This window comes from Amia ocellicauda, chromosome 7 (assembly GCF_036373705.1).
Source record: "Amia ocellicauda isolate fAmiCal2 chromosome 7, fAmiCal2.hap1, whole genome shotgun sequence".
NCBI lineage: Eukaryota > Metazoa > Chordata > Actinopteri > Amiiformes > Amiidae > Amia > Amia ocellicauda.
The window spans coordinates 18,945,254-18,957,150 of record NC_089856.1 but is presented as its reverse complement, the minus strand read 5'-3'; the positions used below and the strand labels follow the sequence as shown (position 1 = coordinate 18,957,150).

Here is an 11,897-nt window from a genome sequence, read left to right as displayed (position 1 = left end):
TTAATAATTAAATAAGTCAACGAGATTACATTTTGAAATGTAAATATTGACTATAATATTAAGCAATTAATTCTACCTCGTATCCACCCCTTCTCCAGTGTTACCAAATTGGGGGATATTCCCCCAAATATGGTGGATTATTTTGTGACCAGGGGGAATTTGGGGGAAACATTTGTATGGGGAAATGTTAGTGGATACTTTGTTAACATGGGACGATTAAGGGATGTGCACAGTGCATTTGCAACTCTTCCACTGGTGACTAACAATGCTCTCTGGGAAACTGAAAATACTGTCACTGTCCCCAGATCGGTTGACATAAATTTTGTGAAAGGGTCTTGTGTCTGATACCACAAATTCCTCTAGTCTATTGATTTATTTATTTAGCCAGAACTGCTATGATCCATATCCAGTTTACATTTATTTATGTTTGTGTTTGAAGGATTAATGTGGTCATACATACTGAAAACAGGAGAGTGTATATTTATATATTTGTATATATGTATATACACTCACCTAAAGGATTATAAGGAACACCTGTTCAATTTCTCATTAATGCAATTATCTAACCAACCAATCACATGGCAGTTGCTTCAATGCATTTAGGGGTGTGGTCCTGGTCAAGACAATCTCCTGAACTCCAAACTGAATGTCTGGATGGGAAAGAAAGGTGATTTAAGCAATTTTGAGCGTGGCATGGTTGTTGGTGCCAGACGGGCCGGTCTGAGTATTTCACAATCTGCTCAGTTACTGGGATTTTCACGCACAACCATTTCTAGGGTTTACAAAGAATGGTGTGAAAAGGGAAAAACATCCAGTATGCGGCAGTCCTGTGGGCGAAAATGCCTTGTTGATGCTAGAGGTCAGAGGAGAATGGGCCCACTGATTCAAGCTGATAGAAGAGCAACTTTGACTGAAATAACCACTCGTTACAACCGAGGTATGCAGCAAAGCATTTGTGAAGCCACAACACGTACAACCTTGAGGCGGATGGGCTACAACAGCAGAAGACCCCACCGGGTACCACTCATCTCCACTACAAATAGGAAAAAGAGGCTACAATTTGCACAAGCTCACCAAAATTGGACAGTTGAAGACTGGAAAAATGTTGCCTGGTCTGATGAGTCTCGATTTCTGTTGAGACATTCAGATGGTAGAGTCAGAATTTGGCGTAAACAGAATGAGAACATGGATCCATCATGCCTTGTTACCACTGTGCAGTCTGGTGGTGGTGGTGTAATGGTGTGGGGGATGTTTTCTTGGCACACTTTAGGCCCCTTAGTGCCAATTGGGCATCATTTAAATGCCACGGCCTACCTGAGCATTGTTTCTGACCATGTCCATCCCTTTATGACCACCATGTACCCATCCTCTGATGGCTACTTCCAGCAGGATAATGCACCATGTCACAAAGGTCGAATCATTTCAAATTGGTTTCTTGAACATGACAATGAGTTCACTGTATTAAACTGGCCCCCACAGTCACCAGATCTCAACCCAATAGAGCATCTTTGGGATGTGGTGGAACGGGAGCTTTGTGCCCTGGATGTGCATCCCACAAATCTCCATCAACTGCAAGATGCTATCCTATCAATATGGACCAACATTTCTAAAGAATGCTTTCAGCACCTTGTTGAATCAATGCCACGTAGAATTAAGGCAGTTCTGAAGGCGAAAGGGGGTCAAACACAGTATTAGTATGGTGTTCCTAATAATCCTTTAGGTGAGTGTGTATATATATATATATATATATATATATATATGTATATATATGTATATATATATATATATATATGTATATATATATATATATAAACATTGGTGAAAATGTGTTAGCCTCCCTGTGGTTGGGGGTGCTGATTCCAGTGTGAATGTTTCTGTAGTAGGTGTGTTAAATTACAAACAGGGGAGGTGGTGGAGATACGGTACAATGGAGGTGTGGGTATTGAACAGGTGTAAAGATGAAGACAGCAGTTGGTAATATTTGTGAGTGCTGCAGAATTGTACAGGGACTGATTGTAAATGTGATTGAATTGAGGTATAGGACTGTGATATATAAATATATGTATAAGCAATGTAATGGTTAACAAAGCTGAAAATGCACTGTAAGTATGCTTATGTTGATTATTATGTGTGTTGTACTTGATCAAGTCAAAATATGTACATTTATATATATATTTATACTTACTGGTTGGTATTGTGCAAGGTCCTTTTTTATTTTTTGCAAGGTGTAACAGGTTGCCTGCTGTGGGCTGCAGTGAGGGAACTGGAGGGAATGTACCACTTCGACAGCAGACATTCTGGTGCATTTGATGTCGAAGCTGGATGTATCTCTGAAACCTGAAAAACAAGGTGTAGCAGATTACTTATTTGTGACAAAAGGAAGGTATTATTGTAGTAGCTGTGTTGTAAGGTGTGGACAGACAAATGTGTGTATTCTGGGATGAAAGGCAAAAGGTTTCTGCAGGGGAAATTATACAATGTGTTGGGATTGTAGTATAACTTAAAGATCAAGTATAAATTGAAGTACGGTATTCGATGTGCAAACTATATTGTAACCATTTATATGTAGATATGGGAGTTTTCTATTAGTCGACATTTGAATAATGGGAGTGCGTGTATCTTAAGCAAGAGTAATACTCAAATATAATATAGTGATAGCAGTATCAGAGATAGTAATGAAATTAAAATATTTGTGTAAATGTAAATGTAGTTACAACTGGGTGTGAAAAACAAAAAGTGTAATGTGCTAGACATCTGAAAGGAAAATAAATATTAGGGTCTGAATTGAAATGTTGTGAAATGTGAAAAGACATGTATTTGTATCAGTAGATCTAATGTGATATGCGGTAGCCTAGGTAATAGGGGTGGTCGGGTTTTGTCATATGTTAGTTTTAGAGATAAATTGATAAAGTTATGAGATAACGCGTTTAGTTCTATATCGCTCTGTTCAAAATATTAGTGGAGTGATACAGAAATAATTACAGTTTTGTTTTTATTATGAACATATTGGAGTAAATAAAACATTCTAGAAGTATTGCATTATTGTGCTATTTTGTTTTTTCACGTACTTTTCACACCAATATTTCATCAATAATCCTTTTTCATCCCCCAAAATGAATCACTAGCAAACCAACTAAGACGACGGTATGTCATATACAACGCAGGAAACAAATACTGGTATAATAAATTGTTTATGTATAAACTGTATGGTACTAATTCAGTTAAATAAATAAATAAACCTGAATCTTACTATTAATAAATCATAAGATACATTATGTATACATAAATAAACTCGGTCACGTATTGTCTTTTTTGATTTTTTGGGCGAATACTTCTTAATGTCCTATAATAATGCCACAACAGATTATTAAATGGTACAGTTACGCATGGCAGTTGTAGTCTGGTTTTGAACTCAATTTCACACGTTTTCATCCAAAACTCCGGCTACATGCCTGTAACCAGACTTCCTACAGAAAACTACCCTGCCCAGAATACATCACTTTGTCCATATTTACATAGGGTGCGTTGAAGTCAAGCAGACTTTCGTCATTCTGCACAGAATATGGCCATGTAGCCAACAAACGTGTTGTATTTGAAATAATCATGGTGTGAAGGTTAAAAACATTTTTGTCTTTTTTTATATTTTTATGACACTCGCCCTGCGATGGACTCGCGTCCTCTCCTGGGTGAATTCCTGCCTTGTGCACCATGCTTGTCGGGATCGCCTCCGGCTTCCCCGTGACCCTCGACAGGATAAGGGGTTTCGAAAATTGATGGATGGATGGATTATTACATTCTGAAAAGTAATGTGTGTAACACAAGTTTGTCATAAAAGTTACAAAAGTACATCCCGACAATGTGTATTTTAAAATGCACTTTTTTCGTTTTGTGTTTTGGTAAATGTTAACACGAAGTTGAATAATCACGGAATGTGTTGAATTGAACACATTCGGCCTAAGAGTGTATGGGGTCTACGTTATGTCTTCACGAACATCGAAAAGAACGTGATGAAAAGTGACGAGTAAATTACTGGATTCCGATATGGATTTCAGGATGTCGCCCAACACTAATAGGTGGCAATTATGTAAGTTTGAAAGAGCTGAAATAAGGAGCACTGTACAAACATGTGCTTGTTAAGAAATGTCACGTTAGAATTGGAAATAAGTATTTTAAAAATTATTGATGTTGTGCAATACATTAATTAAGATACTTATTCAGCGTTTTGGTGGCTTTTGTAATTTTCACTGGCGTCTTGTTTGTTGCTGCCTGGAGGAAGGTTGCGTGTTTTTCAGGACTGAAAAACACAGTGTGGTGGATGTCGTCCTGGTCATTTTGAATTGTGGCGTTGAAGTAGTGAGTATTTTTGGCCGACGATTTCACCGGTGTTACGTGATATGCTGTCCTCTTCCTCCGTTTTTTTTTTTTTTTTTTGTCCTTTGGGAGTTGATGCAGTCGTCATTTTCGTTTTGGAGATATTGTTGAGAAGGGTCAGGAAGAAATGTGTCTTTGTAAGGTGAAGGGAGGAATTTATAGGTATTTCTGAGGCGTCGGAAAGTCTGCTACTATACCACGCCTCTCTGTGGCGGAGCACCTCCCCTCGATCGACCTGTGCAGCACCTTCCCCCTGGACAGCTCCACTGCGGACTCGAGGCGCATGTGCACCCCATTCCTGAAATGAAACCTACGCCTCTGGCCAGATCTGTTTCAGGGGCTTGGGTCTCGTTTCAGGCTAATGTAAACAAGTGTAATTCCAAAAGCCATTGGCAACTCAAGGGTCGACTGAGATTTGAAAGTGTGCGATTTTGTTTGCCAACGTTGTGTTGTGTAGGTGGATAATAGTAATACTAATAAAAATAAAATAATAATAACATTAATATAATATTCTGTACATTGTATACATGCCCCTGGATAATGGTGCTTGGAGGTAAATACATACATACATACATACATACATACATACATAGACATAATCATAATAGGTAATCTTCAAATAGTGATTTACATCTATAAGCAAAGGGACGAGTTACATTAAAACTGTGACCCAGGCCATAGGCCTATGTTTAAGTAATCAGTAGTGCAATGTGTGTCGGAGTTTGTGGATAATGTAATTGGGAAACTATAGAAACTGCTCTACAGAGAAAAGTCTATTTGGAAAGGACATAATGTAAATTGTATCCTGTTATGTTTAATCTGCACTATGGTCGACCCTCGTAAGTACTGATATTAGTAGATAATAATAAGACGAATATGTTATATATGTGTGTGTGTGTATTGCATATTACTCTTATTATTGTTCTTGTATTATGTATTTATTATATATATATATATATATATATACACTCACCTAAAGGATTATTAGGAACACCATACTAATACTGTGTTTGACCCCCTTTCGCCTTCAGAACTGCCTTAATTCTACGTGGCATTGATTCAACAAGGTGCTGAAAGCATTCTTTAGAAATGTTGGCCCATATTGATAGGATAGCATCTTGCAGTTGATGGAGATTTGTGGGATGCACATCCAGGGCACGAAGCTCCCGTTCCACCACATCCCAAAGATGCTCTATTGGGTTGAGATCTGGTGACTGTGGGGGCCAGTTTAGTACAGTGAACTCATTGTCATGTTCAAGAAACCAATTTGAAATGATTCGACCTTTGTGACATGGTGCATTATCCTGCTGGAAGTAGCCATCATAGGATGGGTACATGGTGGTCATAAAGGGATGGACATGGTCAGAAACAATGCTCAGGTAGGCCGTGGCATTTAAACGATGCCCAGTTGGCACTAAGGGGCCTAAAGTGTGCCAAGAAAACATCCCCCACACCATTACACCACCACCACCAGCCTGCACAGTGGTAACAAGGCATGATGGATCCATGTTCTCATTCTGTTTACGCCAAATTCTGACTCTACCATCTGAATGTCTCAACAGAAATCGAGACTCATCAGACCAGGCAACATTTTTCCAGTCTTCAACTGTCCAATTTTGGTGAGCTTGTGCAAATTGTAGCCTCTTTTTCCTATTTGTAGTGGAGATGAGTGGTACCCGGTGGGGTCTTCTGCTGTTGTAGCCCATCCGCCTCAAGGTTGTACGTGTTGTGGCTTCACAAATGCTTTGCTGCATACCTCGGTTGTAACGAGTGGTTATTTCAGTCAAAGTTGCTCTTCTATCAGCTTGAATCAGTTGGCCCATTCTCCTCTGACCTCTAGCATCAACAAGGCATTTTCGCCCACAGGACTGCCGCATACTGGATGTTTTTCCCTTTTCACACCATTCTTTGTAAACCCTAGAAATGGTTGTGTGTGAAAATCCCAGTAACTGAGCAGATTGTGAAATACTCAGACCAGCCCGTCTGGCACCAACAACCATGCCACGCTCAAAATTGCTTAAATCACCTTTCTTTCCCATTCAGACATTCAGTTTGGAGTTCAGGAGATTGTCTTGACCAGGACCACACCCCTAAATGCATTGAAGCAACTGCCATGTGATTGGTTGATTAGAAAATTGCATTAATGAGAAATTGAACAGGTGTTCCTAATAATCCTTTAGGTGAGTGTATATAAGCAAACACAGATAAACACACATACATACCTATATCTCTTTAGTTTATATTTATCAATAGACACTAAAGACAAATACACCACTTTTCTTAGAGAACAACAGTGAAATGTATAGAATTATATATGTATATTTTGACCAGCCCTGTACTTATTATATTTGTTACAGTGAATGCTCAAACGTAGCCTTACCATTTATCATATTTAGGAATATACTGCATTTCATTACACACACACACACACACACACATACATATATATATATATATATATCTTGTTATGTTTTATTTATCAATAGACACTAAAGACATGTACACTACTTTTCTTAGAGAGACACAGTGAAGCACTATTTGTGAATACTCATATTTATAAAATAATACATAATATAATTTGTTTGTGCTCAAATGTATATAATTAATAAAATACACACACAATGGTGACTTTTATTGTAACAAACAAGCATTTTACAACATGGAGCATTGACAGAAGTAGAAAAAAATACTCCCAAAAATGTACAGATACTTGTAATCATTAATTTCACCAACATTGGACAGAAAGAAACACTGACCTGTACGGAGTAATGTCATTCCATAACATTTCCAGCATATTCCATATACATTCTATTAAGTCTTTCACTGTTGGCTTCTTTTTCAAAGTTATACCCAACTCCAGCAACAAAGTACATCAGGTATCTATTGTAAATAAAGTGAGAAACACTTTCCTTTGGAAATACCTTATTTTTCAAACCTACAAATACATGGTGACAACTGCAAGCATGAAACACATACAAAACACAGAAATAGGGACCACATTGCAAGGATATAATAAGCACAAATGGTATTTTACTGCAAATTTTAAGTTTTGTAAAATTATAATTATATTATAATTATATAGAGTAATCTGCAAACTGCATAGTGAAAATGGAATCAGTCTTCAGGGAACACACACAGCAGACAGAAATAAGCACAACATCATATTTATATGACCCAAAACTGCATTCTACTAAACCCTGAAACTCTGAAAAATCATGTTTTGTATTTCACAGACACAGAAACAAATAGGCTCACTCAACATATTCCAACACTTACAAAAATTATGATGTAAACTTAAAGGTTTACCAGTAGTACAGGGGTATTATTAATCTATTGATCTATTCATGCTACTTTTAGACACTTGTCTAATACTTAGCTAACAACTGCATTGACAGCGGGTAGCAGGGCTTAGACAATGCTGTGTGCTGGGGTTTAAAATGACTCTGTAGGCCAGGGCTTCAAAACTTTACCCCATTTAAACATTGTCAAATTTGCCTCCAACCCCTAAAATGCTTTTGTATCATAAACATTGTATTACTATGTACATTAATGCTTTTGATGTAAGGTGTTAAACATAATGTTATCATATTTTAATTACAAATTAATATATACAAATAACAAATGCTATATTATTATTATTATTATTATTATTATTATTAATTCAAAAACATATTAAACAATAATATTTTTATTTACAAAATAATATATGAAAATAACAAATCATATATAATAATAATAATAATAATAATAATAATAATAATAATAATTCAAAAACATATTAAACAAAACTCACCCTGACATAAACCCCAGGGTGGGGAACCTCTGCTGTAGACCCTCATCCACTCTTTCAACAGTTTGTAGGTGACTTGTAACACAAGGGCAGAAACATGAATTCTCAGTCTTGGTGGGTGTTCCTGTGCAGTGGTCTGATCTGACACAACGTTCTACTACATTTTGTATTCTATTAAAATAGAAAAAATTAGTAGTTAAATGTGTTAAAAGTGTTAAATCTACTACTCTTATGAGGGTCTCTACACTACAGCCCCTCATTGCTCCCTTGCATTACAATGTGTGACACGGGCTCTTCATATTAAAATTAAAATTCATGTTGATGTAGAACTCATCAACACAGAATTGTACAAAAATACATGAAATAAGTAAGCAAGACAAGCATTAAGAACAGCAACATCTTTCAGTCCATTTCACAGTATAGAAATTAAATAAGTTAATTACCTCATGGTTTTCTTCAGGCTCAGAGCCATGCCCCATTTTGCCATCAGTGTCAGAAGCTGAGCGCTCCTTGTAGGATGCAGAATATAGTTCTGTGAGCGATGAAGAGGGGAAATGGAGATGCAGAGCAGGCAGAGTGTCTGTGAGACTGGTCTCTGTCCTGCTTGTCCTACAGAGCCTCTCTTATCTGAAATGGCACTGGACACACCCAAAGCAGCAACACCCCCAGACAGCAGGTCCTTAAGAGAGGACACTGTCAAATTTAACATTCAAATTTAAAAGTCCACAGTTTTCAGTTGAATTAATCCTCAGCATCAAATGCATTGAGACCGTACACAGCTTTCAGATGCCTTGTACATTAAGATATGTTGTATATTTAGACTGCCCTGTTATTGCTTGAATAAAATGTTATTTTAAACTGGCTATCTAGTAACTGTTTAGAAATAAATGGTTTTCTGTGAGTGTGCTAGTGAAGCTCCAAAAGAGCTCTATTTAAGCCCTACCGATTATTTAGTAAGATAGATATTTTTCCCTACATGAGTGAAGCTCCAAAAGAGTTCTATTAAAGCCCTCCTGATTATTTATTAACATAGATATTTTACCTACGCTAGTGAAGCTCCAAAATAGTTATATTTATGCCCTCCAGATTCTTTAGTAACATAGATATTTTTACCTAAGCGAGAGCCGCAAGGCTGTCTCTTCAACAGAGCCAAAGGGGTTACCTCTTTCAAATGGACAAGGGTGATGCCGGTCTGGAGCTTTTTGAGCTAGAGGGGGTGGTTACAATTTGATAACAGGCTCTGTTTACATTTGAGGTGATGTTACTGGGCCCCTTTATAGCGGAATGTGTTGAGAGATAGCGTAGAAGTGGTGGGGGCTGTGGGTAGTTTAAGAGGCACAAGTCATTCACCCCAAACAGCTTGTATTAGGAGCATCTTGTTAAAATAATGTTACAATAATAAGAAATAACAACATATATAAAGAATGAAAAATAAATCAGTGTCCTTAGGGAGAAAAAAGAAAAAGAAAAAAGAAAGAAAGAAAGAAAGAAAGAAAGAAGGAAGGAAGGAAAATGAAAGAAAAGAGAAACTATTAAACAAGTAATTTCTTCGCACGGAACAACTTAGTAATAATGAGAAATGTCTAGAGATCTCGATTGTTTTAGATGCGGTCTTCTCACCAAGAGATGGTGTAAAACATACGTGCCCAGATACCCTGAACATAGATTGAATTAAAAGAAATGGAAAGAGAAATAAATATATAATATAATATAATATAATATAATATATATATGTAACAATATAATCTACTACTACACAATACATTTCCAGAGTTACAGACAATATCAGACACCTTATTTAAAGAAAAAGTTAATGTAAAGCTTGAATAAATATGATGATCAAGTATATGTGTGTGTGTGTGTGTGTCTGTGTGTGTGTGTTTACATATATACTGAGTGCAGGCTGGAGATCACTGCCCTCTGAACACTGCGTTTCAGCCCTTCCTATACTTTGCTCGATACGGCAGGGTGTCTGTGTTTTTGAGTGTGTGTGTGTGTGTGTGTGTGTTTACATATATACTGAATGCAAGCTGGAGATCACTGCCCCAGGTTTCTTTTAGTTTTCTTTTTCAGATCCTAATAAGATTCAGCCCTTCCTCCACTTAGCACAGATTTGTACTAGATTGCAACTTTTACTTTTACAGAGCTAAAGAATGATAAGTCAGGCTAAATGGTCTAAACTTTAGAAAATCCTGAATATGCACAAAAGTAAAAGAAATGTAATACAGAAAATGTAATTGGAACTTTCAGTAATCAACATAATATCAGTAATACCACTCCTACCCAAGACCTATATTTTCCTGCATTGTAGAATATATCAAACGTATTATTGAAAGAAAAGGTAAATGTAAAGATTGAATAAATACATATATTATGTTTTAAATGTGTGTGTGTGTGTGTGTGTGTGTGTGTGTATTCACAACACCCTGTGATGTAAATGAAATGTAACGTTACTAAGTTAACTTAAGAAATCCTTAGAACCATAGAATATATATGTACTATAAGCACAGAATATATATGTAGAAACTGTGAAATTTCAATAAAACTCAATAAAAGCAGCATTTGTAATAATATTAGTAACAAAACATCAAATTATTTTAAATAAATATCTAATGTAATCCATTCATGCAATAAGATTAAGTAAATACACAATATGATTTATGCAAAAACCTACGTGTGTATGTATATTTATATAATTTACACATTACAATAGCTTGGGGGTGCAGTCTGAAGACCTTAATGGTCTTGGTTGTATTGACAGTAAGACATCTGAACAGCCTTCAGTACAACTAACTAGTAACATTCTTACAGACATAAAGAACGAAAACACAATTTTAATAACGACAGTAAGTAAATTAAACTAAACTACACTTATTTAATTTAAGAAATACAGTATATAACTGACATTTAACTGAGCACAGCTCTCTTTGCTAGTTAGATAACTCTCCAAGGTCAAACAGAATCCTTATAGTAGTAACTTTCTTACAGAAATAAAGAATGCACCCCATGATGTTAAGAAAAAAATAAATTAAAAAATACTAAAGTAACTTTAGACATGTTAAATATGTATCATTCATTAAGTATGTGTCTATTAAAACAGTAGATTTATACTTTTTCTAGAAAAATAATCTCCAGTCTCAGCATCTCAGGGAGTGAGACCTACCTAGCAGCACATAAACAGAATACAGACAGATGCAAGAAGGAGCAGCAACCTTAGAGACAACAGAAAAAGATAAGCGCAGGGAGACACAGTCACACTAGAGTTACACCGGATCATGCGTGAATCAAGCAGGTCTTTAGTGAGATAGGGTTAACAAAAAACAATCAGGCACAGAAAAAGAGAGATTGGCTAGGAATAGAGAAAAACAATAAATAAATAACATAATATAACAGAACATAACATAATAACAGGGTGAGTAATAAAGACCAAACCGACACAGTCGAATATTTGAACGTTTTATTAAGAATTTGCTTCACCAAAACAGTTTACACAGTCATTCCACTGAGGCCCCTGACACAATCACACTGCAGTGGAGGGGCTTCAGAAGCAGCACGCCATGCTTTCAGTAACACAAAACAACACAAAACTAACCCCCCTAACGACTGAGAATTTATCACCAGAAATCCTGTACAAATCCAGCGGTCAGGCACTTCTACCCTGTCTGAGTAACGTAATTCAGTAACATCTCTAAATGATATTCTGTATAAATTCTATGAAGTTCTTATCTGGGTGTCT

General features: G+C 36.5%; 1 long non-coding RNA gene across 1 annotated transcript; it reads right to left on the bottom strand.

Annotated features, from left to right (window-relative positions):
* Window positions 1–7,034: 7,034 nt before the first annotated feature.
* Window positions 7,035–9,001, bottom strand: LOC136754055 (uncharacterized). Its single transcript, XR_010817511.1, has 3 exons — window positions 8,605–9,001; window positions 8,165–8,332; window positions 7,035–7,251 (listed from the first exon to the last, which is right to left on the bottom strand). It is a non-coding gene; the product is annotated as an uncharacterized LOC136754055 (long non-coding RNA).
* Between the last annotated feature and the right edge of the window lie 2,896 nt (window positions 9,002–11,897).